This window comes from Calliopsis andreniformis, unplaced genomic scaffold (genome assembly GCF_051401765.1).
Source record: "Calliopsis andreniformis isolate RMS-2024a unplaced genomic scaffold, iyCalAndr_principal scaffold0046, whole genome shotgun sequence".
Lineage (NCBI taxonomy): Eukaryota > Metazoa > Arthropoda > Insecta > Hymenoptera > Andrenidae > Calliopsis > Calliopsis andreniformis.
Window position 1 is genome coordinate 3,398,995 of NW_027480455.1, and position 5,994 is coordinate 3,404,988.

Genomic DNA, 5,994 nt, shown 5'->3' on the forward strand with positions numbered 1-5,994 from the left:
CAATCCTCAATACTCAATCCTCAATCTTCAATCCTCAATACTCAATCTTCAATCCTCAATCCTCAATCCTCAATTCTCAATATTCAATCATCAATACTCAATCTTCAATCCTCATTCCTCAATCCCCAATTCTCAATCCTCAATCCTCAATCTTAAATCCTCAGTCCTCATACTCATCTCAATTCTCAATCCTCAATCCTCAATCCTCAATCTTCAATCCTCAATAATCAATCTCCAATCCTCAATCCTCAATCCTCGGTCCTCAATCCTCAGGCATCAATACTCAATCCTCAATACTCAATCCTCAATCCTCAATCCTCAATCCTCAATCCTCAGACCTCAATCCTCAATCCTCAATATTCAATCATCAATACTCAATCTTCAATCCTCAATCGTCAATCCTCAATTCTCAATCCTCAATCCTCAGTCCTCAGTCGTCGAATCTCAATCCCCGACGCTTAGCACTCATCCTCAATCCTCAGTCCTCAATCCTCAATCCTCAAACCTAAATCCTCTGCCGTCAGTCCTCGTCCTCAATCCTCAAACCTCAATCCTCAATCCTCAATATTCAATCATCAATACTCGATCTTCAATCCTCAATCCTCAATCCTCAATCCTCAATCCTCAATCCTCAATCCTCAATCCTCAATCCTCAATATTCAATCATCAATACTCAATCTTCAACCCTCAATCTTCAATCCTCAATACTCAATCTTCAATCCTCAATCCTCAATCCTCAATCCTCAATCCTCAATCCTCAGGCATCAATACTCAATCTACAATATTCAATCCTCAATCCTTAATCCTCAATCCACAATCCTCAACCTTCAATACTCAATACTCAATCTTCAATCCTGAATCCTCAAATCCTCAATCCTCAATCCTCAATCCGCAATATTCAGTCCTCAATACTCAATCTTCAATCATCAATCCTCAATCCTCAATTCTCAGTCGTCAATCCTCAGTCATCAATCCTCAATCTTCAATACTCAATCGTCAATCCTTAGTCCTCAATCCTCAATCCTCAATCCTCGTTCCTCAAACCTCAATCCTCAACCCTCAGTCTTCATCCTCAATCCTCAAACCTCAATACTCAATCCTCAATCCTCAGTACTCAGTCGTCGAACCTCAATACCCGACCCTTAGCACTCATCCTAAATCCTCAGTCCTCATCCTCAATCCTCAAACCTAAATCCTCTACCGTCAGTCCTCGTCCTCAATCCTCAAACCCCAATCCTCAATCCTCAATATTCAATCATCAATACTCAATCTTCAATCCTCAATCCTCAATCCTCAATCCTCAAACCTCAATCCTCAATCCTCAACCTTGAATACTCAATAATCAATCTCCAATCCTACATCCTCAATCCTCAATCCTCAATCCTCAATCCTCAATCCTCAATCCTCATTCTTCAATCCTCAATACCCAATCCTCAATCTTCAATCCTCAAACATCAATCCTCATTTCTCAATCCTCAATCCTCAGTCGTCAGTCGTCGAACCTCAATCCCCGACGCTTAGCACTCATCCTCAATCCTCAGTCCTCAATCCTCAATCCTCAAACCTAAATCCTCTACCGTCAGTCCTCGTCCTCAATCCTCAAACCTCAATCCTCTATCCTCAATATTCAATCATCAATACTCAATCTTCAATCCTCAATCCACAATCCTCAATCCTCAATCCTCAATCCTCAATCCTGAATCCTCATTCCCCAACCCTCAATCCTCATTCTTCAAACCTCAATCCTCAACCCTCAGTCCTCATACTCAATTCTCAATTCTCAATCCTCAATCCTCAATCCTCAATCTTCAATCCTCAATAATCAATCTCCAATCCTCAATCCTCAATCCTCGATCCTCAATCCTCAGGCATCAATACTCAATCTTCAATACTCAATCCTCAATCCTCAATCCTCAATCCTCAATCCTCAAACCTCAATCCTCAATCCTCAATATTCAATCATCAATACTCAATCTTCAATCCTCAATCCTCAATCCTCAATACTCAATCCTCAATCCTCAATCATCAATCCTCAATCCTCAATCCTCAATCCTCAATCCTCAATCCACAATCCTCAACCTTCAATACTCAATAATCAATCTCCAATCATAGATCCTCAATCCTCAATCCTCAATCCTCATTCCTCAATCCTCAATACCCAATCCTCAGTCTTCAATCCTCAAACATCAATCCTCAATTCTCAATCCTCAATCCTCAGTCCTCAGTCGTCGAATCTCAATCCCCGACGCTTAGCACGCATCCTCAATCCTCAGTCCTCAATCCTCAATCCTCAAACCTAAATCCTCTACCGTCAGTCCTCGTCCTCAATCCTCAAACCTCAATCCCCAATCCTCAATATTCAATCAGCAATACTCAATCTTCAATCCTCAATCCTCAATCCTCAATCCTCAATCCTCAATCCTCAATCCTCAATCCTCAATCCTCAATATTCAATCATCAATACTCAATCTTCAACCCTCAATCTTCAATCCTCAATACTCAATCTTCCATCCTCAATCCTCAATCCTGAATCCTCAATCCTCAATCCTCAGTCATCAATACTCAATCTACAATATTCAATCCTCAATCCTTAATCCTCAATCCACTATCCTCAATCCTCAATCCGCAATATTCAATCCTCAATACTCAATCTTCAATCATCAATCCTCAATCCTCAATTCTCAGTCGTCAATCCTCAGTCATCAATCCTCAATCTTCAATACTCAATCGTCAATCCTTAGTCCTCAATCCTCAATCCTCAATCCTCGTTCCTCATACCTCAATCCTCAACCCTCAGTCTTCATCCTCAATCCTCAAACCTCAATCCTCAATCCTCAATATTCAATCATCAATACTCGATCTTCAATCCTCAATCCTCAATCCTCAATCCTCAATCCTCAATCCTCAATCCTCAATCCTCAATCCTCAATATTCAATCATCAATACTCAATCTTCAACCCTCAATCTTCAATCCTCAATACTCAATCTTCAATCCTCAATCCTCAATCCTCAATCCTCAATCCTCAATCCTCAGGCATCAATACTCAATCTACAATATTCAATCCTCAATCCTTAATCCTCAATCCACAATCCTCAACCTTCAATACTCAATACTCAATCTTCAATCCTGAATCCTCAATCCTCAATCCTCAATCCTCAATCCGCAATATTCAGTCCTCAATACTCAATCTTCAATCATCAATCCTCAATCCTCAATTGTCAGTCGTCAATCCTCAGTCATCAATCCTCAATCTTCAATACTCAATCGTCAATCCTTAGTCCTCAATCCTCAATCCTCAATCCTCGTTCCTCAAACCTCAATCCTCAACCCTCAGTCTTCATCCTCAATCCTCAAACCTCAATACTCAATCCTCAATCCTCAGTACTCAGTCGTCGAACCTCAATACCCGACCCTTAGCACTCATCCTAAATCCTCAGTCCTCAATCCTCAATCCTCAAACCTAAATCCTCTACCGTCAGTCCTCGTCCTCAATCCTCAAACCTCAATCCTCTATCCTCAATATTCAATCCCCAATACTCAATCTTCAATCCTCAATCCTCAGTCCTCAATCCTCAATCCTCAATCCTCAATCCTGAATCCTCATTCCCCAACCCTCAATCCTCATTCTTCAAACCTCAATCCTCAACGCTCAGTCCTCATACTCAATTCTCAATTCTGAATCCTCAATCCTCAATCCTCAATCTTCAATCCTCAATAATCAATCTCCAATCCTCAATACTCAATCATCGATCCTCAATCCTCAGGCATCAATACTCAATCTTCAATACTCAATCCTCAATCCTCAATCCTCAATCCTCAATCCTCAAACCTCAATCCTCAATCCTCAATATTCAATCATCAATACTCAATCTTCAATCCTCAATCCTCAATCCTCAATCCTCAATCCTCAATCCTCAATCCTCAATCCTCAATCCTCAATCCTCAATCCTCAATCCTCAATCCTCAATCCTCAATCCACAATCCTCAACCTTCAATACTCAATAATCAATCTCCAATCCTAGATCCTCAATCCTCAATCCTCAATCCTCATTCCTCAATCCTCAATACCCAATCCTCAGTCTTCAATCCTCAAACATCAATCCTCAATTCTCAATCCTCAATCCTCAGTCCTCAGTCGTCGAATCTCAATCCCCGACGCTTAGCACGCATCCTCAATCCTCAGTCCTCAATCCTCAATCCTCAAACCTAAATCCTCTACCGTCAGTCCTCGTCCTCAATCCTCAAACCTCAATCCCCAATCCTCAATATTCAATCAGCAATACTCAATCTTCAATCCTCAATCCTCAATCCTCAATCCTCAATCCTCAATCCTCAATCCTCAATATTCAATCATCAATACTCAATCTTCAACCCTCAATCTTCAATCCTCAATACTCAATCTTCCATCCTCAATCCTCAATCCTCAATCCTCAATCCTCAATCCTCAGGCATCAATACTCAATCTACAATATTCAATCCTCAATCCTTAATCCTCAATCCACTATCCTCAACCTTCAATACTCAATACTCAATCTTCAATCCTCAATCCTCAATCCTCAATCCTCAATCCTCAATCCTCAATCCGCAATATTCAATCCTCAATACTCAATCTTCAATCATCAATCCTCAATCCTCAATTCTCAGTCGTCAATCCTCAGTCATCAATCCTCAATCTTCAATACTCAATCGTCAATCCTTAGTCCTCAATTCTCAATCCTAAATCCTCGTTCCTCAAACCTCAATCCTCAACCCTCAGTCTTCATTCTCAATCCTCAAACCTCAATCCTCAATCCTCAATATTCAATCATCAATACTCAATCTTCAATCCCCAATCCTCAAACCTCAATCCTCAATCCTCACTCTTCAATCCTAAATACCCAATCCTTAATCTTCAATCCTTAATCCTCAATCCTCAATTCTCAATCCTCAATCCTTAATCCTCAGACCTCAAACATCAATATTCAACCCTCAGTCCTCGTCCTCAATCCACAACCCTCAATATTCAATCATAAATATTCAATCTTCATACCTCAATCCTCAATCCTCAATCCTCAATCCTCAATCCTCAATCCTCAATCTTTAACCTTGGATCCTCAATCCTCAATACTCAATCCTCCATCTTCAATCCTCAATACTCAATCTTCAATCCTCAATCCTCAATCGTCAATCCTCAATCCTCAATTTTCAATCCTCAACACTCAATCTTCAATCCTCAATCCTCAATCCTCAATCCTCAATCCTCATTCTTCAATTCTCAATACCCAATCCTCAACCTTCAATCCTCAATCCTCAATCCTCAATCCTAATTCCTCAATCCTCATTCTTCAATCCTCAATACCCAATCCTCAATTTCAATCCTCAATCCTCAATCCTCATTTCTCAATCCTCAATCCTCAACCCTCAGCCCTCATCCTCCATCCTCTGTACTCAATCCTCTATCCTCAATCTTCAATCCTCAATACTCAACCTTCAATCCTCATTCCTCAATCCTCAATCCTCAATCCTCAATCTTCAATCCACAAACATCTATCCTCAATTCTCAACCCTCAATCCTCAGTCCTCAATATTCAATCATAAATATTCAATCTTCAATCCTCAATCCTCAATCCTCAATCCTCAATCCTCAATCCTCAATCCTCAATCTTCAACCCTGAATCCTCAATCCTCAATACTCAATCCTCCATCTTCAATCCTCAATACTCAATCTTCAATCCTCAATCCTCAATCGTCAATCCTCAATCCTCAATTTTCAATCCTCAACACTCAATCTTCAATCCTCAATCCTCAATCCTCAATCCTCAATCCTCATTCTTCAATCCTCATTACCCAATCCTCAATCTTCAATCCTCAATCCTCAATCCTCAATCCTAATTCCTCAATCCTCATTCTTCAATCCTCAATACCCAACCCTCAATTTCAATCCTCAATCCTCAATCCTCATTTCTCAATCCTCAATCCTCAACCCTCAGCCCTCATCCTCCAACCTCAGTACT